Source organism: Crinia signifera, chromosome 1 (genome assembly GCF_055691185.1).
Source record: "Crinia signifera chromosome 1, ASM5569118v1, whole genome shotgun sequence".
NCBI classification, from domain to species: Eukaryota; Metazoa; Chordata; class Amphibia; order Anura; family Myobatrachidae; genus Crinia; species Crinia signifera.
Window position 1 is genome coordinate 232,207,470 of NC_139217.1, and position 25,142 is coordinate 232,232,611.

Genomic DNA, 25,142 nt, shown 5'->3' on the forward strand with positions numbered 1-25,142 from the left:
TACTTTTTTTTACAGCTTCATGCTTTTCTAAGTTGTACTATAGCTTTAAGTTTAATGTGCTAAGAAAGCCACATAAACACTTCGATGTTTCTCGCAATTCTGTTGGTTACATGGCTCTGATAGAGTCTCTCCATGCCCCTGCATGGTCTCAGTTATGCAACTGAGATTTTTAGATTACATAATTGTTCTGCAGATGATTACAGTTCAGCAGTTCAGGCACAATGTAATTATTCCTGCTTTGCCACAAAACATTATTTTTAATTCAGTTGCCTGAAGCTGGGTGTCTGTTTTGTTAGGCATTTACTATTCTGAGCCTTGTGATATATTTATTCCATAGACCAAGGGTTCCCAATCTTTTTTGAATCACGGCACCCTAGAGTATCAGAATTTTTTCACGGCACCCCATGGCCCAAAAAACTATATATAAAATTAAGTAGATTGTGTTTGTATGTGCTTCTTAGGGTCAGTTATGTGGTAAATGGCAGGATTTGCTTCTGCGTGTACACATATTTTATGATTGGCAGCCACCAGCACTGGATTTGTCCATAAATAATGATCATAAATAATTTGATTTGGTACTGGACCACCAACCCGTGGCACCCCTGCAAGTGTCCCGAGGCAAACCAGGGAGCCACGGCACACAGTTTGGGAACCACTGCCATAGACCATTTCAAATGTCTGCAAACCTCCATTGTTACATATTTATACCCCAAATTATAAATGAATGTCTGAAATTGATGTAATGTGTTAGGCATTCATAAATTTACTATACGGTACTGAGGCTGTAGGAAGTGACTCAATTGCTCAGATTCTGCAAATTGAATCATTGGCCTTGTAAAATGATTCCTAATTCATATCATATGCTTTCTCTGTCTCGTTGTCACTTCAGTACATAGTAATGACAGTGACATATTGCTTCTAATATCATAACTACAGGCCACAGACATTTGGCCATTTAAAGACAAACTATTATATGGCAAATGACAGAAGCGGCAAAGAAATAACAAGTTCTAAAGGGAACGAGTGCAGAGCAGAACAAAGGGAAAGGGAAGCTGGAAGGTGCGTTCTGTCATCATTGGAAATAGTAATGTTGGTTTGAAGCACAATCTAGCCTCCGATCCCTCTGGCAGTAGCATTGCCACCTATGATCTACTTAGAAATATGGGCTATAAAATATACAGAGCTAAACAGAAATAATAGCTCTCTCCACCTTATCTCTCCCCATGCTTTAATTAAATCCCTCCTAGGAGTGCAGTGAAAATGACTGACCTTTCACAGTTAACGAACATCAAAATGATAGAGTAATCTGCATTGGTATGTTGTTGTTTAGTCCCAGTCTGTCCTTGTAGCCATCTGATTGAGGTGAAAGAAACGTACAACTTTAATCCTCATGAGAAATCATTAGTTGCTCAGGGAACTATTGTAATTGTATGACATCTTGGGGTTACTGCCATTCTCCATCTGGGGTACGATCATTAGGTCTACAAAAAGAAGGTCAACAAGCATTGGGTCGACACGATTAGGTCGACATAGATCTCGGTCGACATGGGTCTAGGTCAACATGGGTCAAGGTCGACATGTGTCTAGGTCGACCGGGTCATTAGGTGGACACAAGCGTTATGTCAACATGGGCAAGGTCAACAATCAAAAGGTCAAAATGGGGTTTTTCACTGTTTTTTGAGCCGACATGTGCCAAAATGTGGTATTTGATGCCCTACCATCCACTAGGGCATGGCGGGAGACTAAAATAGTGTGCCGAGCGTAGCGAGGCACCAAGCCCGAAGCTTGGCGAGCGCAGCAGTGCATTTTAACCTGTGTCCATGTCGACTGTGTCAACATTTAGGTAAAAAACTGTGAAAAACCCCCACGTCGACCTTTTGACTGTCGACCTTGCACAAGTCGACCTAATAACCCTGTCAACTTAACCCATGTTGACCTAGACGCATGTCGACCTAATGGTGTCGACCCACTGCTTGTCAACCTAATTGTTGTAGACCTAATGATCCATACCCCTCCATCTCCTACATTTTTATTAAGAGCCTATTGCATGCGTAAAGGAGACACATCCAAGAATGACTCAGTGAGACTATGTAAAAGGGAGGTGGGATATAGCGACCACACTAACCACACCCCCCTCTGTATTTTCCCCCATCTGCTCTGAGCTACTTGAAATGTTTTAAAATATATTTTTTTAAACATAAATTTGCATGTGGAAGGAATTTAAGGAGGAATTTAATTAAAGAGTAATAAACATAGGGTGAGAAAAACTGACGCTGCCAGCGCTGACATTACTGTTATGTTGTTCCGTCATGTAAAAAAAAATCTGTAAAATAATGTTTTTAATGGATGAAATTGTTATGACCAAGGGATCATCTCATCATAATTTTCCAAATGTATGGTAGATGTATATACTGTAAATAAGTATCAATCTGGATTTTCCAGCAAGCTAGAGATGTACAAGACATAAAGGCCCCTATTCTAGTTCATTCTTTCTGACAAAATCCTTCTTAGATGGACAAAACCATGTGCACTGCAGGGGGGCAGATGTAACTTGTCCAGAGAGAATTAGATTTGGGTGGGGTTTTACTTCAAAGTGAGATCTATATTGCAGTGTAAAAATAAAGCAGACAGTATTTACCCTACACAGAAACAAAATAACTCACCCAAATCTAATTCTCTCTGCACATTTTACATCTGCCCCCCTGCAGTGCACATGGTTTTGTCCATCTAAGAAGGATTTTGTCAGAAAGTGCGAACTAGAATAAGGCCCTAAGTTTATACCCAATTAGCAATTCCACCAATATAGCAGTGGCGCAAGAGAACGATATACCGTTGTACTCATTATCTCTGGAATTCTCTACCACTCCTATCAGACTCTCCATGTCCCTACAAGACTTTAATAAGTCTCTCAAGACCCAATTCTTCCTTAAACTCAGCCATCTCTCTTGCTAACCTGTTTATGCTCACATCTAACCCTTCTGTGTCACTCCTCTCTGTCTGCCCCTCCCCTTTAGAATAAATTCTCAAGAGCAGGACTCTCTCTCCTCATGTGCTTTTCTTATATATTGTACTAATAGTTGCTTCAGGGGCCTGTCCCCTTATGCAACTATATTTTTTTACCAATTTAATGGTGCAAGTAAGGGGGTATGGAGTAGTACAGTGTACCTTTAAGAAATATGTTGCTAGTACGCCGTACCACCCCTTGCTGCACTTCTCCCACCCCTCTGGCGGCTGCCAACCACTGAGAGGTGAAGGAGAGAGCAGAGCAGCACCACAGGCTTCCCCCACCCCTCCAGCACCTCCACCGCTGCCACTGAGAGACTAGAAGAGTGGAGCTCTGCGCCACAGCCTTCCCTCTCCCCTCAGGCAGCTCTCAGCTATTTCAAATATGGTGTGGCTCCTGAGCCAATCATAGTTCGTGTAAAAGCAGCCGCAGTGATTGGCTGCCTGGGCATGAGCTCCGATTGGCTCATGAATCGGCAACATATTTGAAATGGCCGAGAGCCGCCGAAGGGGTGGTGGAAGCCTGCGGCACTGTGCAGCCTGGGGTTGGGGCCCAGGAGCCACTGCCAGTGGGACCTGCACATGACAGTGCTGCTGGTGGGGAGAGGGGCATGAGCTGGCATGGTTGGAGGAAGCCCCCTGGGCAACGAGCATGTAATCCCTTCCCATCCACTGGGCAATGAGTGTGTAATCACTCCATGGCAACAAGCATGTAACCCCCCATGACAACAAGCATGTAATCCTCCCATGGCAACAGCATGAAACCCCCTGTGCCAACAAGCAAGAACTCCTGGCATCGAGCACGCAGCTGCTGGCAACTAGCATAAGTGTCACTTATGTGACATAATATGTAATAGGCATTACGGTGTGTGACATAATATGTAATGGGCATTATGGCATGTGGTATAATAAGTAATGGGCATTAAAATGTGGAGCATAATGTGTAATGGGCATTACCGTGTGGGGTATAATGTGTAAAATTAATTACGGTGTGTGTTATAATGTGGCCATGCCCCTTTTTTCAGTAACCACTTGTCTAGTTTCATATGACCACACCCCTTCATGACACGTGGCAATGTGTACTATTGGCGCGCATACCTACGGTGCGCACTTATAGTGCCACTAAGAAATAATTTTTACTTACGCCACTGTTTACCATGTACTTGTCCTAAATTGCCTTGTAATGCAACTTGGTTTTTTTTTGGGGGGGGGGGGGGGGGTTTGGTTTTATGTATTGTAAGGTGTTTCAAAAACTGTGAGGCTCCACATAAACAATAATAATAATAATACACACTGATGATATTGGTCAGTGTGTCACCCACCCTCCGCTTCGCTGACGATTTTGTCAGATTTAGCTGCGACAACAGAGGCGGTCTTTACGGACCGCAGCCACCTTCTTTAATGATATCATCCATATCTTTAATGCACAGTGTCAGATAAACAGAGGCCACAGTAAAACCTTGTTTCCAAACTAAGATAAGGCTGCAGTCCTATTCCTGTGCATTGACTGTGGCTTTGTTGCATCAGATGGGCAGCACTTCAAGGCCTCGGAGAGCAGATGTGAATTTTTCTTGGTCTGAGTCAACAAGTATGCACTTACAGGAAGGTTACATCAGATGTGAGAGTTATAGATGCTGGAATGTGCCACACTGAGAGGAATATAAACATTTGTATCAGTGGAAATGAATAGGCTTGTGACCTATAATGCCCCCATACATTAGGCAATTCACATGCAATTTGGGCTCTTTTCCTGTGATTGCAGTGATCAATTGCAGGAAAAGAGCCCATATTGCATGTGAAGGACAGCAGGTCCGATGCAATGCATGGTCCTGTGCGCATTGCACCAAAGCCTTCAAGTCCCACCGGCTGCACAAGCAATCTCTTGGATTGCTTCTGAGCCGGATAGGGATCACATATGATATATTGCATGCAATCCTGCCACCCAGGATGGCCATAACTTCTCCGAGGGGAGAAGTCACCGTAGCATATGACTTGTTGCCTGGGGTTACATTCTCATTCCTAGTGGTTACATGCCCATTGCCAGGGGTTTCTTGCTCGATGCCATACAAAGACAAAGGCGGTTACTTATCAGTGTATATTTGTGGCTTGTTTTAGGGGTTAACAGCAGGGGTGTTAAGACTGAGGGCCTTATTCTGGTTGAGTCAGTAAGCTGCAAATATCGCAGCTTACCAAGTCCCCCAGAGTGCCTCCTGTGGCATTTGCATATTTTCTTATAGTAGCTGCATACAAATATGGAATCCTCCTCCTATTTCATTGTACAAGACGTGCAGATGTAATTATACTTGCAAGCAGAGCTAATACTGTGTTTTGCTTGTAGCAGATAGCTATTAGCAAGCTTTAAACTTTTCTATTTAAATGTATATATGACACTCCCAATTTAACTCTGAATCTGACACATTTACATTTTCCTTCCTTCATCATAGGGATGGCCATCAATCATTGGGCTTTCCATTGGTGGCATCATTTGCAACATGGGCAGACTCAAGGGGGGGCACCCGGGCACGTTTCCCCTTGCATTTCTGACATAGCTGAGGTGAGGACCGGGGCTTTCCAACAAGCTCAGCCCCGCGTTGCTAGCCCCCAGGTAATTGCAGATACCGCAGGGCAAAGCTGGGACGTTTTCCCCATAGGATAACATGGGACCCGCTAATTCCGCCCCCCACCCCGGTTCCGACGGCTGCCAGTCACAGCATCACAGCTCAGTGTTGATCTCATTTGAACCCAAATTGCTGGGCCTGCAATCTGAGACCAGGCTGGTCCATATGGGTCAATTTGTTCTGGAGATATTGTGGCTAAACCGATTTTTTTATTTCTGCAATGTAATTTCATGGCTGTTCATGTTCTTTGTGGATAGATTTCTCTAGAACCAAAGGGACCAGTTTCACGGGACCAAAAACATTCGAAGCCCACTCAAAATACTTTAATATGATACTGTGATTCTGTAAATGTGCAGTTGGTTTTGAAGATATAGCCAGTTTATTGATATAGCTGGTTAAAGGGGGGGGGGGGGGGGGGGTGTTATCTCCACCTCACACCAGAAAATGCAGGGACTAGGCTGGTGTAAAAGGGACCAAAACGAGAATGTCCATGCATGATCCTGGGACCATATTCCCGGGTAAATCCCTGCATTTCCTGGTGTGAAAGGGGTATTATTTCAAATAGCTGGGACCTACTGTACTGCTGTCCCCCAGTTACCGAGACCATGTATTCCCCCTTGGGATCAGGATCATTCTGTTGGAGACAGCAGTTTAACCCAAGAGCAATGAGACTCCTATGGATTAGTCAGAGGAGACACAGGTCGTGAGAAGTGGAGTGTTGGGAAGTGCATTCTGTCCTAAGAAAGACAGAGGATTCCATCCTGTCTTTCCAAAGCATTGGCCTCCTACCACTACCACAGACAGGTGTTTAAAGAAAAGGGGAGGCTCTTCTCCCTTGTTTATTTTTCTCGGCAGATACGCTCCTTTCCTGGGAACAGTAGTTCCCTGCTGGGTGACGTACTGCACCTGGCCCTTCTACAGGAGTTCCAAAATAGATTTGGTCAGCTACCATTTCCCTGTAAGGAAACAGTAAAGTTCATACAGGTCAGTACTGAACTTGAAGTCTCTAAATCGATAAATAAATTCTTATTTTTTACGTATGGCGGGTTTAGGCTGACTTAAGTGACCATTGCATCAAAACCAGTGGCGTAACTATAGCACAGCAGCCCCCGCGACCGCGCGCGCGGGGGGGCTGCGCATGTGCGGGCGCCGGGGGCTGCAGTGCTATAGTTACACCCCACCGCCCCGCTGCCATCCCCCACAGTCTTTACCTGTCTTCAGTATGTGCTGGTCCCGGCTCCCTTCTTCTGCTATGAGGACCACCACAAAATGTCCACCCCCATTTAGCAGACAGTTCTCTGAAACTGTCTGCTGTATGGGGGCGGACATTTTGTGGTGGACCTCATAGCAGAAGAAGGGAGTCGGGACCAGCGTGTACTGAAGGTAGGTAAGACTGCGGGGGATGGCGGGGGTTGCATGGGCGGCGGGGCGGGGGTTGGTGCGGCGCGCCGGGCGCCCTCCCCTTAACGGCGGAGGGGCGCCCAAAACCTAGTTACGCCACTGATCAAAACAGATCAGAAGAAAGCCTTTCACACAATTTAGGAACCTCCAAATCATAGGAGGCTGGTAGGGTCCCTGTGGAGAGATGTTCCATAGCATTGGACTGTTATGGTTTTCAGTCTGTTCAATGCCCCTTACACATCCACACACCTCATGAAGGCAGTAATTACACACCTCAGGCATTAAGGGGTTCTGCATGTACTACCAGAAGATTACCTAGGTAGATAATACAGGGAGTATTATTTACCTTGTTAATCTTCTTTTAGTACATATGCAGAACAGGATTCACCTTTTACTCTGCAGGTATCTTATCCCTAGCTCCTCAGAATCTAGTTTTTACCAACAACCTTAAGAAATGCATATTAGTAATTTACCAATCAATTGTCTTTCTGGGGTCTTTGATAGATTCCTCTTCTTTATCATTAGCGGTTCCCTCAGACAATTGGAACACCATACAAGTCTATCTTTCAGGTGCTCACATTTGTACTCAATGAGAGACTTAGCTAGGGTGATATGGAAAATAAGAGCCTCAGATCCGGGTTATTTCCACGCTCCTCTCTAATGCAGACAATGCCAGAATTTCCTATCATCCCTTCTTTGACAGGATTTGGACTGGACAGACAAAATTATACTGTTTCTCACAGTCCACAGGGAGATTTGCAGTTGGATAGCACTTCCTCTTCATCCTCCCAGATCTCTCCTTGCCCGGACATAGTCATCACAACAGATACATCCCTCATGGGCTGGGGGGGTACAATAATGAAGAAGGGAATTGGACACTCAAGATTCAATAGCTCATATCACCTGGAAGTGGGCAGTACAGCTGTCATGACCCGGAGACCCATGGCTACACAGACCGGTGCAAGTCCGACTGCCACTATGGTTCCCTGGTGTCCAGTACCTGCTGTTAAAGTCGAATTGCATACACGCCATTTTAGAATGGTATGGCCGCCATTTTGGTTCGCAGAGTTGTGCAAATAAAGTATAATACCCTAGTCTGTGTAGCGAAGTGGACCATAAGCGCAGCCATACTAATACACATAAATTCATATCTCACACTTACACAAAATAAAATATAGTTAATTACAGGTTTAGTGCACTACACATAGGTTAACCAACAATACGCAACTATTTCTGTTCATGTTGAGTATCGTTATGTTTGCAAATTCTTGACTCTTATTCGCATCTAGCGATAAAGGTGTATTACGGACATTGTCCTTAAAGGTGTACGCAGTGTGGGTACTAAGAACTGCGAAAGGATACTGAATCATAAGTATCAGTCTAGTGTGTATAATACAGGGGAAAGGTTCACTATGCTGCGCTACGCTTTGTAGCTAGGTTTAAAGTGTAAACAAGTTACGGACAGAGTACGTAAACTGCATACCCTCCAACATGGCCCATTCCATTAGGTACAAAATGCTCTGTTTCTGGACTTCCTTACCAGTGGCAGAGGTGAGGCTGCAGCACAGTCCAATATTCAAAAAGGGGAGCCACACCTACTGCCACTCCAAACATCACTGTCCTGGACTCACTGGCAGTTGATGGGACTCACCCTCTTTGAATTTTGGACTGTGCTGGTGTCCAACTTCTGTAACTGCCACTGGCAGGGAAGTCCAGGAACAGAGCATGTTGTACCTAATGGAATGGGTCATGTTGGAGGGTATGAAACTGCGCACTTCACTTATTGTCCATCTCTGGTTATATTTATATCAACATTGATACTGCTGATGGGGAGAGTGGAAGTTGGCAGTGGAAGTGGGCAGTGTCTGGTGGCTGCAGCAAGCAGGGCAGTGCGTTGAGTCCCGGTGGTTGCTAGGCAACCAGCCCGGCACATCACTTCCGCTGCCTGTCTTCCTCCTGGCAAGTTGCCTAGCAACCGGATGATGCTGGGCAGACCCACTGGGGTCCATGAGTTTCCTGGAGTCCGTGAGTTACCCATAATTTACAGGTTGTCACCGTCCATTATTTTGTGGTGTATTATATTTTGTATTTTGCATCGTGTATTATATTGTGTATAAGCGTGGTGTATTGCATTGTTTACTTAGGGGCCAGGACCCCCTTGAGATTGTGCGGTGCATGATCTCCGGTTTGCAACGAAGTCGCTAATATTGTGCTTGCGACAAGGTCACTATATTTTCTGGTTTGTGACGATGTCGTGGTATTTTCTGTTTTGGGACTAGGTTGTAGTATTTTCTGTTTTGGCACCAAGGTCGCTGTTTGTTTTGTGTACGTTCCAGTATGTAGCCTTCTTAGTTAGATCTCCTCTTGCCTGCTTCCTGGGACCTTCAGATCCTTGTATCACATAAGATCTGGTGGCACGGGAGTTAGGGTGGCCTATATTTTCAGGGGCCGGACCCCCGTCATCAGGGCAAATAGAAGGCAAAGTGTAGCGGCACTTTGCCTTCTATTTGTCCTGACGACGGGGGTCCTGCCCCCGAAACGTTGACGACTATTATGGAATAAATTGGTCTTGCTTTCTACTGCTGATCAAAGTCCCTGAGTGCCCTTTCTTTCTGCTTTTGGATATATATATATATATATATATATATATATATATATATATATAGGTATATTCTCACACAAGGTGAAAAAATGTTCAGCACACCAATTTATGAAAATATGAAAAAAGCTTTTATAAGCAAAAGACTTGAACAATAGCACATGGCAACATACTGAGCTAAAACATTTTCCAAAAAGTGGGAAGGTTACTTATCATGGTCCAAGTGCATCAATGAAACTGCATATTCTATAGGACACCCATCACCACTTCCAAGCAGGATACCCGACAGCCTGTTTCGGTGGTGCTACCACCTTCTTCAAGGGTACAAAGCATACTGATATTGTTGCCATTTAAATAGAGCAGGAAGTGGCGCCAAAATCCCCCAAACAAACCTCACCTGTTGATTCAAACACCTGGGCAAATCAGCGTCATACAACACTGCTGGAACGCAGGAAGCATATCGTGGAACGCATATCCACTTCCGGTTCCGGTAATACGTGACACCAGCAAAGAAATAAAATATGTATAAATGCGCCGCTGCGCTCGGAATCCACAGCATAGACAGTAATGGGGGGACGTTCATCACAACTCATCATGCCGCCCGAATATGTTCAGCACACCATCGGTGCACTTCACACACAGGACGGACAATGTGGTCGCTTCCGCGTCACTTCCTCCTCAGTGGAACGCACAAAGTAAGGCTGTGGAACGCACAGCCATTGCTCTGGCTCCGCTGCTGTCGCTAGCGAATCCGATATAGCACACATGCCACTAGCTACAAATTGGGCAGTAGACTACTGCGCTATTAGTGTACTGGCATACAAGTTACCTCAAATACACTTAATGACAAATATTTTACCCATAGTGTTAACAACATCGAGGAATTATAGTCTGTATAAAATTCTGGTCACCACATTACTGTCCTACCTAGGACCATCACCATGTGATAAAATAAACAACAATTAATGGCATGTCAACCTCACCAAATTGGGAATAATATAACATGCCCTAACACAGAATATAGAAAGAAAAATCTTTTTAGAAGAAATTTTTGTGTGTATGTCAAATACCACCAACGTGACATATGAAAAAAATTATCTGTATATACAAGTCGTACAATCCATCAGGATAATATAGTAGTTAACATACAATATGTATACCGGTAGTAATATATTTTATACATACTCAGAACTAAACATAATAAGCATGTGAGCAGTCCCACTAGATAAACACATTTAGATTGAGTTCCTCATTCAACCCGTTAGGAGCTAACGAATTAAAGTTATAAATGAATTCACATTCCTTGCGTAGAAGGGAAAGGTGTCGATCACCACCCCTTTTGGGCGGTTTTATCTGGAATAGAGGCATAAATTTAAAGTCCCGCAACGTATGTCCAGCCTCAAAAAAATGACGTGCCACAGGTGGAGTGGTATGATCACGGATTAGCATTGCCTTTTTAATTGAGGAACGATGCATTCCAATTCGCTCTTTGAGCATACGGATCGTTTTTCCTATGTAAACATAGTGACATGGGCAAATGACCCCGTAGACGATAAATTTGCTATCACAGTTCATCCGATGTTTCAACTTGTAGTCAGTCCCAGATTTTACATTATGAAATGTGTCTCCTGTGATCATGAACTGACAGTTTACGCAACCGCTACATCTGAACGCTCCATTTTTACCACCTAGCCAGGTGTTTCTATTGGCTGTCGGTCCAATGTCAGATGATGTAACTTGATCTTTAAAATTACTGCTGCGTTTATAAGCAAATAGCGGTTTCTCAACACAAAAAGGTCCCATAACGGGATCTGACTCAAGTATGTGCCAGTGCTCAAAAATAATCTCTCTTAATTTAGTAGAGGCAATAGAAAATGTTGTAGGAAAAATCATACGCTGTATAGTTTTATCCCGTGCGGGCTGTGAGAGTAGAGTGTTCCTATCAAGGTGTAGACATCTCTGAATGGCTCCTTGTGTGCGGTTTCTCTATATGTATATATATATATATATATATATATATATATAAAAAACTATTTTCTATCTATCTATCTATCTATCTATCTATCTATCTATCTTTTACAATCAGTTCTGACATGATTTACATGCAATACAAATAATGATAGGGTTCTATCTTTCTGTTAAGATGGCTGAGGCCAACTAGTCAAAAGTATGTGTATACAACCCCATGTATATATATCAAGAGAACAACAGCACATTGCAGGTGCACTCATTATTCAGGCACATTTGAAAAGATCCACAGGTGGAGCTAATTATAGCACTTGTGATTCTGTGTGGAGACCTGCAAAACATGCACTGTTGGGGGTACTTGAGGACCAGGGTTGGGAACCACTGCCTTAGGGTATTACCATCTGATGTAGCTACGTCTATGGTAATGTGGGGGATGTGTATACCTGACCTCAATGGACCTGGAGTGTCGGGCAAGACTGTCACCTGTCTGTATTAGTGCAGCACGGAAGGGGGGTACTGGACTTGCCTGGCAATTGTGGGAGGATTGCCGACCTTCCCGGGGGCCGGGAGGGAAACCCAATTCTCGGGAGCCTCCCGGCAATTCTGGGAGGGTAGGCAAGAGTGATATATACATACAGGGGTGGCAACAGCAGTGTAGACCCCTGGGTATAGCAATGTATTTGGGACCCTACTGATCCTCCAGCGGTAGGGGTGGGGGAAGCTTTGATGTCCCGCGGGTGGTAGGGGGTATTATATCAACCGCTCAGCATGTAGGGCCTGGATCAGTAATTTCCACTAATTACCCTTTTACTGCCCAGATGGTGGAAGATGGGCTGGGAGAAGGGGGCATTGGGCTGAATGAAGGGGCCCTGATACATAACTTCCAGGGTGGTAGAGGAAATTTAATACACAGAGGAGGGGTGTATAGTGGAGTGGGCTTATTATTCATAGTTTTCTGGTGGGAGGACAGCTTGCTTGACTGCAGATATCTCCAGTTCCCGGAAATAGATTTCTTAGATTTTAATGGAATTACAAATGGTATTAGGGACTAGGGGATCAGAGTTCAGGAGGCAGAGCAATCTGTCAACGAGTATATAAAACTACATACCAGTTGTGTGGAGCTGGAGCAGTAACCAGCTGCTTGAAGGCTGATATCTCTGGTTCTGGGAACAGTAGAGACAAGCTACTAGTATCTTTCAAAGGGGGAGAGTCCCAGCTTTTGGAATATACCCTCAGAAAAACTATACCCTAAGTCAAATACACCTGAAATATCTGACTGGGAAGAGCCATTAACAGGCTTGGATGGGGACCACTGCTATGAAGTCAAATATCTCCGGTTCCCAAGGGTTGATTTTTAAATTTCTTGTACCCATGAAAATAGGGGACCCTCAGCTTTCAGTCTAGGGCCCATAGACTCCTGGGGGGTTTCTGGGTACTCAGAAACCCCCCCTGTGTGTACCACTGGCATTCGGTGGGTCAATGTAAATGCAGCAGTCACTATGTTCTGTGTGGGTTTATATGTGTTTACCGGATCAGTGCTCTGGGTTTTAGCTGATCTACTTTGCTTTATTTCCATGCATACCTTGGTTGTTGGGTGTGGCTGCCTCCTAGGCCCAGTGTCGGACTGGGGCACGAAGGGCCCACCAGGGAAATGCACTCACAGGGGCCCACCAAAGGGCGTGGTCTTTTTGAAGGGGTGTGGCCATCTGACCAGAGAGGAGTGGCTATACACTATAGAATTTTGGGCCAATTTCATCCGATTTCTGCACTTTGGGCCGATAATCGGTCAAAAATTGCCCCAAAATCACAGGTGTGTGACATTTGATCCATAAATCCCCCACGTTGATAATAAAGCACATAGGTCCCATAGATAATACAGCAAATACCACCCCCCCAGATATTACAACACATAGGTCCTCCACACACAGATAATAGTACAGCACGTATGTCTCCCCACATATAATATAGCACATAGGTCCTCCACACACAGATAATAGTACAGCATGTAGGTCCCCACACATAATACAGCACATAGGTCCCCCACTCAGATAATAGTACAGCACATAGGGGCGCACGCGCCCCCCCCCCCCCCCCAATAGGTGAATGTAGAAATATGGTAATGGCTGTTCCCAAATCCAAACCCACATTCAAGGGGGACCTTTGTGTGGCGCAAATGGGGCGTGGCCTCATGGGACGGAGGCGTGGCATCACAAAATTGTGCGTCGTATTACACTTATTAGACCACAACGTAATGCTCATTGGGGGAGGGAATTGCTCGTTGCCAAGGTGGGGAGGAAATTGCTAATTGCCAAGGAGGATGTCATACTACTGGATGCACCTAAAGAAATGACAGCTGGGCAGAGAGCCGGCTGAATAGTCTAAGGAATTGCTTGTTGCCAAGGGGGATGTCTCACGCCGCTGTACTCACCTAATTGAAATAAATGACAGCCGGGCAGAGAGCGCTGTGCGCTGCCCGGCTGTAGTCTAAGCAGTAACATCGATATTTTCAGTTCTCGCACTGAGGTCCGGCAGCCAATCAGAAGCAGCTACCAATATTACCAATGCCGCTCCTGATTGGCTGCCGGCGGTCCAAAGGGAAAACTGAAAATATCGATGCCACTGCTTAGACTACAGCCGGGCAGTGCACAGCGCTCTCTGGCGGCTGTCATTTATTTCAATTAGGTGCATTCAGCGGCGTGAGACATCCTCCTTGGCAACAAGCAATTCCTTATGGTGTGTACACACGGGGGCGATATGGATTCCGATGTTCCCGATTTAGAGAACATCGGAAGCCATATCGCATGTTGATTGGTGGCTTTTTAGGGCTAACAAGCCCGATGCGCTGCCGATGCGCGCTCCCAAGTGAGCACAAATCTGCAGCGATATAGTGAGGGCAGGCAGATCTGCACTATATAGTCTAAATTGTGCCCCTGCCGCATGCCGTGCGATGCGAGTCCGGATACCAGCTGATCGTATCGGGACTCGCATAGCACGGCATATCTGCCGTCTGTAGACACCTTAAGACTAGGTGGTCCGGTGCACCCCTTAGATTCGCCTTTGCCCTCCCATATAATACATTACATAGGTCCCCCACTCTAATAGTACAGCACATAGGCCCCCAATAAAAACACATTACATATGTCCCACCAACTCAAATAATACAGCACTTAGGCCCCCCATATAATACATTACATAGGCCCCCAATAACATACATTACATAGGTCCCCCCAACTCAAATAGTACAGCACATAGGCCCCCAATAACATACATTACATAGGTCCCCCCACTCAAATAGTACAGCACATAGGCCCCCAATAACATACATAGGTCCCCCCACTCAAATAGTGCAGCACATAGGCCCCCAATAACATACATTACATAGGTCCCCCCACTCAAATAGTACAGCACATAGGCCCCCAATAACATACATTACATAGGTCCCCCCACACAAATAGTGCAGCACATAGGCCCCCAATAACATACATAGGTCCCCCCACTTAAATAGTGCAGCACATAGGCCCCCAATAACATACATTACATAGGTCCCCCCACTCAAATAGTACAGCACATAGGCCCCCAATAACATACATTACATAGGTCCCCCCACTCAAATAGTGCAGCACATAGGCCCCCAATAACATACATAGGTCCCCCCACTCAAATAGTACAGCACATAGGCCCCCCAATAACATACATTACATAGGTCCCCCCACTCAAATAGTGCAGCACATAGGCCCCCAATATAGTACATTACATAGATCCTCCCTACACAGATAATATGGTGCACACACACATACATACACATACACACACACACACACACACACACACATATACATACATACACACACACACACACAATACAGCGCATACCCCTAAAAAACAACAACACAGAATATAAAAAAGTTAATACTGCAAATGGTTAGGCTAGTTACCTACCAGTTTGCAGACGGGGAACAAAAGCAGTTTTCTCTCTACCCCCGCAGCTCTTATCGTGCTGGGGGGGGATCTGTGCTGCTGTTTGGGGCCCCGGCGGTGGCTGCTCCCATCCTGTGCAGACCTGCCTGAATCAGGTGGCCTGATGTGCTGCGCCGGCGGGAGTTGGGACAACTGTCACTGTGGCGTCTGACGTCATGACACAGCGCGACAGGGTTCCAGCTCCTCAGCCCTGCTTGCAGCCGCCGTGCCTTTGCTATTGCGGCGGTGGGGAGGGGGGATAAAGAGTGATAGCCCCGCCCCCCTAAACAAGTGGGCGTGGTCCAAAATCACCGGGGCCCACCGGGGGATTCCCCGGTTCCCCCCCAGGCCAGTCCGAGCCTGCCTAGGCCACTTGGTATATAGGTATGCTCCCAGCACTGACAGCCTGCTGGTTATAGTCCTGTTTACTCCTGTTATACACTTATTATACTCCTTGTTCCTTGTTATTTCGATGTTCCCAGAGATTCTCCGAGTCCTAGCAAACTCCTCCCTGAGAATATTTCAGAGCTCAGGGTATTCCAGCCTGTGTATCTAAAGGTGCCCATACACAGTACAATTATTGTATGCAATTTGGACTAGATTGCATCACATTGCATTGCAAAACATATGTAATGCGATGCAATCTAGTCCAAATTGCATACAATAATTGTATTGTGTATGGGCACCTTTAGACTTCAGTGCAGCAGCTGTGTGCTAGATTGCCTCTAGTCTGTCAGATCCTGCTTGTGTCAGAGATACATTGTATATGGTCTGTGTCCAGCTTCTGTGTGTACTAGTGGCTTTGCCACACATTATGGTGAAAGTCGCAACATTCATTACAATCTGCCGTTGGTATTCTCACAGCGCCAGCTGGAGCCATAGCTGTTGTCCTGGGATGCGGTTAGGGTGCAAGGCCTAATCGCATGCCTATATCTTTTGTGTATGTTTCTTGTTTGTCTCACAGCAAATGCCAGAGGAGCTTGTCTAGCTTTGCGATGGTGTCAATTGGGCAGTTAGGTTGCCAACCTATCCGCAATACCTTGGTTTAAGTTTTTGTTCGGTTTATTGTGACGGTTTCGCATTATTGCGTTAAAGGCAGCAAATCCTGTGTTCAGTTCTTGTCTGCAAGGTTGCATATTTTAGTCCATGTTCATGTGCAGAGCCTAGTCTATCTTTGTGTTCTCTAGTCAGTTTATCCTCTTACTAGTACCCTGACTCGGTGGGGACTTTGTGTCAACGCGAAAGACCAGGTGGCATCTGAGTACAGGGTGGGGCTAGTCTGCCATGGAAAGGTGGCTATTAGTGGTGAAGGCTAAGACCTGCGCAGGTGCCTGCCAATTTAGGATTAAGAAATAGAGTCAGGGTCAGGCACAGGTGCAGCTGTGGCTTCACCACCTCGGCCACAGAAGCACAATTCAAGCTGTAGTCTACATCTTACAGAGCTGCCATTCAAAGCAAGAGTTAACTCTGAGTTCATCCCGATAGTTCTAACAATAAGCTTCTGTAAAATCTGACTAGGGGCTGCAGCTCAGCTTTATATAGCGCAAGTGCATGTGACCAGCATGCAGGTGCATGACCTGCCATGCACTTTCACATGCACTGCCTGTGTCTCGCACCCACGGCTAAGCTCCCTGTTCCGCTGGCTGTGGGAAGGTAAGAGAACATTTTTCACACCCTAACCCACTGGCTGTGGCTAGGTGGCAATCCTATTCCCTGAAACAAAGAGAGTTTGCAGATCATAGATTACTACAAACTAGTGTTTTTTCTATCAGTGCCTTAAATATGCTCAATATACTGCAGTTGATTCAAACAATCCTTAACTCAGTCCTTTGCTACTACCCAGAGGCGTAGGGAGGGGGGAGCCACTGGAGCTCAAGCTCCGGGCGCCGATTGGTCAAATGGCGCCGCTGGCCCGCCCCCCCCCCCCCCCCCCCCATCGCAAATGATCCGTGCACTAAGATCTTAAGTATAGTACTAACAAGCAGCGGGAGCGTGCGCCGGCGGCTGCCCTACCCGGCGCCTGCCTCCTGCCCTGCTCACCCGGTCCAAACGTCACGGACCGGACGGTGAGGCCGGGCGGCTAACTCACTGCTCTCTGTTGCTGCTGATGCTGCACGGGCCGGCTTCTGGCTAGTGCAGCGCAGCAGAACTCCAGACTCCTTTTCAGAGTCACCTGCCCATGCTACCCTCCTCCCTGGCTATAGCATCCCAAGTGCTGGCTGTAGCCTGGAGGAGGGCAAGGTGTTCTGCTGCCGCCCGTGCTGCCCTGGACCTGCTGCAATCATTGATCCTCAAGGTGAAGGTGGATTTTTTTTTATACAGCTAATTAATGATGTTATAAACTTGGGGTTTGGGGGATTGGTGGGGCCCGGGGGAGGGGATGCTGTATTTATTTACAGCATCTTATATATCGCAGCTGATTCCGTTACAGTCTCTTATATAGCGCAGCAGATTCCGTTACAGTGTCTTATATAGCGCAGCAGATTCCGTTACAGCGTCTTATATAGCGCAGCAGATTCCGTTTCAGTGTCTTATATAGTGCAGCAGATTCCGTTACAGTCTCTTATATAGCGCAGCAGATTCCATTACAGCGTCTTATATAGCGCAGCAGATTCCATTACAGTGTCTTATATAGCGCAGCAGATTCCATTACAGCACCTTATATAGCGCAGCAGATTCCATTACAGCGACTTATATAGCGCAGCAGATTCCATTACAGCGACTTATATAGCGCAGCAGATTCCGTTACAGCGTCTTATATAGTGCAGCAGATTCCGTTACAGTGTCTTATATAACGCAGCAGATTCCGTTACAGTGTCTTATTTAGCACAGCAGATTCCGTTACAGTGTCTTATATAGCGCAGCAGATTCCATTACAGCGTCTTATATAGCGCAGCAGATTCCATTACAGTGTCTTATATAGCGCAGCAGATTCCATTACAGCACCTTATATAGCGCAGCAGATTCCATTACAGCGACTTATATAGCGCAGCAGATTCCATTACAGCGACTTATATAGCGCAGCAGATTCCGTTACAGCGTCTTATATAGTGCAGCAGATTCCGTTACAGTGTCTTATATAACGCAGCAGATTCCGTTACAGTGTCTTATTTAGCACAGCAGATTCCGTTACAGTGTCTTATATAGCGCAGCAGATTCTGTTACAGCGTATTATATAGTGCAGCAGATTCCGTTACAGTGTCTTATATAACGCAGCAGATTCCGTTACAGCGTCTTATATAGCGCAGCAGATTCCGTTACAGTGTCTTATTTAGCACAGCAGATTCCGTTACAGTGTCTTATATAGCGCAGCAGATTCTGTTACAGCGTATTATATAGTGCAGCAGATTCCGTTACAGTGTCTTATATAACGCAGCAGATTCCGTTACAGTGTCTTATTTAGCACAGCAGATTCCGTTACAGTGTCTTATATAGCGCAGCAGATTCTGTTACAGCGTATTATATAGTGCAGCAGATTCCGTTACAGTGTCTTATATAACGCAGCAGATTCCGTTACAGTGTCTTATATAGCGCAACAGATTCTGTTAGAGTGTTATATAGCGCAGCAGATTCTGTTACAGTGTCTTATATAGCGCCGCAGATTCCGTTAGTGTCTAATATAGCGCAGCAGATTCCGTTACAGTGTCTTATATAGCGCAGCAGATTCCGTTACAGTGTCTTATATAGGGCAGCAGATTCCGTTACAGTTTCTTATATAGCGCAGAAGATTCTGTTACAGTGTCTTATATAGCGCAGCAGATTCCGTTACAGTGTCTTATATAGCGCAGCAGATTCCATTACAGTGTCTTATATAGCGCAGCAGATTCCGTTACAGTGTCTTATATAGCGCAGTAGATTCCATTAGTGTCTTATATAGCGCAGCAGATTCCGTTTCAGTGGTTTTTTTTTTTAAAATTCTTTTCAAATGTAACATGCCAACACATGTTAGCCACGTCCCCAATTCATTACCGGGGGGGCGAAATATGCCCTTGCTCCGGGCACCATGACGCCTAGCTACACCCCTGCTACTACCTCTAGTCACTAAGCTGCCCACTCATTTAGCTTGATTGTCCCAGTCTGCATATGAATTCAAAACAGAACTGGACTGGAAGTTGTGCTATCCAATTCCTCTACAACCAAAATCTTCTGTCACTGTCAAGTCTATAAGGACAGCCTAGTCCCATGCCAGCCAGGTTTGTTGTAATCTTTCACACTGAGCTCTTGTTCATTGCAGAAGCGCAGTCCTCTCTGTCAGCCACGGTCCTCTTACATGTGCTGCCAACAAGATTGACTCAATGATTGTATAACTATTACAGTTCTATAAATTTGGTGTGATGAGAGCCTGAGTATAGGCCGGAGATAGACTTTTGATTAGGGTCAGTAGATTTTACCGAACTCAGTGGCAGCAACAATGACAATATACAGTATGCGCCTTTGTGTGTGTGTGTGCAAGACGACAGCAGCTGTCGTCGTACTGCAGCTGTCATTACATTACTTGGGTGGCTGACCGTACTAAGCTGACTAACGGGAGCACACTGCGCCTGCCTGCCTGCCTGTGGGGCTTTCTGTACGCTTAGATGCCAAGAACCATTACAGCAGCATATTACTGTCATAATACAGAAAGCATGTGGTAATGTCAGCTTTACATTTAGTAACCATTGAGTACATTCTTTTCCCTAAAATATAAAGTTGAAAAGCCCTAACAATAATAGCTAATATTGTAGCTGCATTAATGTTCATAAGCTTTGTTAGTAAAGGATTCAAAAGATATTGCAGCATTTGTGCTTCCAAAAATGACCAACTACTGTGCACCAAGAATCAATGTGTTATAGAGCCTGAAGCTGGCCACACAAAAGCCAAACCTCTTGCTGAGACACACTGGACTGTATAAGGCTGCTTCTCAACATACCCAATAGTCATCCTATTGATTTCAATCATAATAATAATAATAATAATAATAATAATAATAATAATTATAATATTATTATTATAAGCAGCATTTTATGTAGCACCACATGAATTATACAAACACACTCTCTAGGGTTATACTTGTTTGAAGCCACTTTTCCGGGAGAAGGACATGCAAAGTACACACAGATTGAGGCAGTAATCATTATTGCACATTCAGCCTGATTCACACTCCTACAATGCCCAATGGACAATGTGTATGCTTCTATGCATGCATCTGATTCGCACCACACATCCTTCCCAATTTTGGGGTGATTTTAGACCCATTTGATATTGACTGAATTTGGCCCCGTCCCCGATGTTCAGGTTTTGCCCATATGCATGTGAAAACCTCCGGGAGTGAACGGCTTTCCAACTCGAGTGTGAATCTCAAATGTGAATCTCTGAGAGATCGTTTACAGGACTCCCTCTTATTGCACTTTAAACCTGTGGAACCTCTGACTGTCACGCACTGGACAGTCTGCATTTTGCTGTAACCATAAGTTCCCTCATGAGGAGCAATTGGACTACAGCGGGATCCCACTTGCTTGCGGGTTCTCTGACCGTACATACTTTACATCGCATTTCTGGTGTGCACTTAGTGGGTAGCATTCCCTCAGCTGCACACTCCATTCTTGGAATATTGCTGGACAGCAGCAGCGCACTCACTCTGATCTAGGAAAGGTAACATATGTGGCTCCCATCTCCATCACAGGAGATGTAGCAAATAACTTGTGCTTACAGTAAACTTTTGTATTGATTGCAGCCAGAGATGGTTTCCACTGGAATATTATTTATAAAATGAAAGTACCAGTATATTGATATGAGTCTATCTTATTGTGACATTACAGGCACATGTTTGGATTCTGCAGCTGTATTAATAGAATATTTAAAAGATTATACCTGTAAATTTTCGATTTTGGATTCCCACCATGGCCCTAACTGTGTCTGTATATTCTCCACATGTTTGCGTGGGTTTCCTCCGGGTACTCTGGTTTTCTCCCACAATCCAAAAATATACTGGTAGGTCAATTGGCTTTCAACAAAATTAACCCTAGAATGTCTGTGTGTGCGTGTACATGCGGTAGGGAATATAGATTGTAAGCTCCACTGGGGCAGGGACTAATGTGAATGTTCAACTTTACTGTTATGATGGTATCGGTGGCCCTGCCCCCTAACTCTATTGTCCTGGCCAAGTGTCCATGGATAAGTGCTAGAGCTAGGCTTCGCCTGTACCCGTCCCGGCTGTAAGGGCGAATTAGGTCCGCCCAGACTCCGTTACAGGCAGGAGTTATGTGATGACAACTTATCTGCGGAGACTGACCAGGAACAAGAGGACAGACTAACTCAGACAGGAAAGTAGTGGGGCACCGATCCCCCAACTGACTAGAGAGCCTGATATGCCCCTGGGAGGTGACGGTCCCTTTGGGCAAAGCAGATGTAAAAATACACAGGGTTCTAATAAGCAATACCAAATGTAACAATACACAGAGGATGTTGTGAGTAATACCAATGTAACAATACACAGAGGATGTTGTGAGCAATACCAATGTAACAATACACAGAGGGTGTTATGAGCAATACCGGTGTAACAGTACACATAAGATATTATAAACAAGAAACAAGGATATGCTAGTAATATCACGAGGGGTAAATCCCCAACTTATCTGCAAGGTGGGAATAGCAGGGAAGCGGGAACAACAAGGTACTGGCAGGCAGGATAGACCAGGATAGGAACACTGATTCCAGTGTTCCTATCCTGGGGGGACACTTCTGGAAAGGCAGGGAACCAGGCTGGATCAAAGGCAACAGCAACACTCCAGGAACCGGGAACACTCTGGACACGCTGACACAGAACTATAACCGGCGTCTGACCGGCCTTCCCAGGAAGTTTAAATAAGACCCGTGACCAATGGTCTGCTGCTTCTGCAATCAAGGCAGCGCAACTGAGCGCTGCACCTGTTCCTCCGCACGGCGGCCTGACGTTACCCGTCGCCTAGGCAACCACTGCGGCAGAGGAGGACGTGGCCGTGCATAAGATCCTGGGCGCTCAGTGAGGCCCGCCGGACGTCTGAGCGTGCTGACGCGGCGGCGTCCTGGTTGCCCGGCAACATCCGGGGCATGCTGTTTGGAGGCTGTTGCGTGAGCGCTGGAACTGCTCACGCGGCCTCTAAAAGTACCCCCCCTTGAGGAGGGGTCACCGAACCCTTAGCCCCAGGCTTCCAAGGGAACTGTTTAAAGAACACAGCCTTTACCCTGGGAGCATGTAAAGACCTCTCAGGCACCCAAGACCTTTCCTCGTCCCCAAAGCCTTTCCAATGGACCAAAAACTTGAGCTGACCCCGGGCAAGTTTGGAGTTCATTATGGCCCTGAACAATGACTGGTTTAATGGTCTGACCAGGAGATGATTGTGAAAAAGGTGAGACTGGTTTCAAAAGAGAACAATGAAAGACATTATTGATCCTCAAAGATCTGGGTAAACGTAATCTGAATGCTACAGGGTTGATCTGTTCAGTGATGAGGAATGGTCCAATGAATTTGGGTCCAAGTTTTGGACATCTCTGTCGCAGTTTGACATGGCGAGTAGACAACCAGACCTTTTGACCAACCCTAAAAGGACAAGGTCTCCTGTGTCTTTCAAAGGAAATTTTTGACCGTGCTGAGGCCTGTCTCAGGGCTTGATGAACCTTCCTTCATGAACTTCTGAGCTGCGAGACCACCAGGGAAGAAGGACAGGAAGCATCCATGGGTACATCAAAAGAATTACACTTGGGGTGGAACCCAAAATTGCAAAGAAAGGGAGACTTCTTGGACGCCACATGATAGGTGTTATTATAAGAGAATTCAGCCAATGGCAGGAGCTCTGCCCAATTACTCTGACTAGTGGACACAAAGCAGCGCAGGTATTGTTCCAGGACCTGATTGATTCTCTCGGTTTGTCCATTGGATTGTGGGTGGTAACCAGAGGAAAGACTGACCTGTACCCCCAAACTGGAACAAAAAAGTCTCCAAAAGTTGGCCACAAACTGGGATCCTCTGTTCGAGACAATGTCAATGGGAAGACCATAAAGCCTAAAGATGTGCATAATGAATAACTGAGCCAATTCTCTGGCTGTGGGGAGCTTGCGTAATGGTATAAAATGTGTCATCTTGCTGAACCAATCGACTGTGACCCAAATGGTGGTAAAATGGGCAGACTGAGGGAGATTGACAATAAAGTCCATGGAAATATGGGACCATGGCCTGACAGGAATGGACAAGGGAAGAAGCTGACCCACCGGTGACTGTCTGGAGGTTTTATGCCGGGCACAAATGAGACAAGAGGAAATAAAACGGGAAATGTCCAGCCTCATGGTGGGCCACCAGACTGCTCTGGATAAATGTTCCAGAGTCTTGGTAACCCCTGAGTGTCCAGCAGTCTTACTAGAGTGGAAGTCCTTGAGGACCAAGTCCCGCAGTCTTTCAGGGATAAACAGGCGTTCTTGCGGGGTCTCCTCAGGAGCTAATGACTGAGAGGCAAGAGCGCGAGTGGCCAAATCTTGAGTCCACCCTGCCATGATAACAAAGGCAGGGACGAGGGGCTCCTCTTTGTTCCTGCCACTTTGAATGGGCTGAAAACTACAGGTGAGAGCATCAGCCTTGGTGTTCTTGGGACATGGTCTGAAAGTGATGATAAAATTAAATCTCTTAAAGAACAAGGCCCAGCGCGCTTGGCGTGGATTGAGATGTCTGGCAGCCTTGATGTAGGCCAAGTTCTTATGATCCGTAATAACAGTGACAACATGGTTGGCCCCCTCCAGCCAATGCCGCCATTCCTCAAAGGCCCACTTAATGGCCAACAGTTCCCGATTACCAACATCGTAATTCCTCTCTGCCGAGGAAAACTTGCGGGAAAAATAAGCACAAGGGTGGATCATCCAGATACACAACAGCAAATATCACCAGGAATGGACGGAGCACCTCATTGATGAGATCCTGGAAGACCGCAGGAGCGTTGGCTAATCCAAACGGCCTGATGAATTACATTGTTGCCAATCTTGTGAGCTCTAAGAATTCAGCACAACATTTTAGAACTTATAGAAAGAGAAAATGATGCAGACGCACCTCTGCAGGCATATTGGTCCTTTCCTTTTAAGGAAATAAAGGACAATATCAGGCAAAAATATAGGAGGTAAAAATTGGAGAGAGATGTATATATGTAAAAAATTTACATACTTTATTTGCTTTTTGTCTTCCTTTGACCTATTAAATCCTTATCACTGACTTAATTTGAGTGAAACATTGTCAAACATTGATAGTGTATTGATGTTAAGGAGATATGATGGTCAACTATACCAGTCCTTTAATATATCGTTGGTAACATTAAATATAACAAATATTCGCTAGCATTAAGGCCCTCAGGTTCACACCAAATTATATACATATTTATGGTAAAAAATAAAAAATAAATAAAAAATTCTAATAGTAATGTATCACAATAATTTTTCTCCGGGAGCTAGCATGCACCCCACACAAAGTTTATTTTTTTCTTATCAATGCATAGCATTCCACCCAGGTGATAATCGGGCATACTTCTAAATTCCAAGGGTTCCAGACTCGCAATCACCAAATGCAAGGATTCCATCTTGAATTTCCAGTAAGTGATGAA

At 45.4% G+C, this 25,142-nt stretch overlaps 1 long non-coding RNA gene across 1 annotated transcript in view; it reads right to left on the reverse strand.

Annotated features, from left to right (window-relative positions):
• The window catches only part of LOC146071076 (uncharacterized), a 107,179-nt gene extending 91,525 nt beyond the window's left edge, over positions 1-15,654 (reverse strand). Inside the window, exons 1-2 of the long non-coding RNA XR_014472981.1 lie at positions 15,529-15,654; positions 1,270-1,353 (exon numbers count right to left, since the gene is read on the reverse strand). This is a non-coding gene — a long non-coding RNA (uncharacterized LOC146071076). The remainder of the gene's footprint in view (positions 1-1,269; positions 1,354-15,528) is intronic.
• Between the last annotated feature and the right edge of the window lie 9,488 nt (positions 15,655-25,142).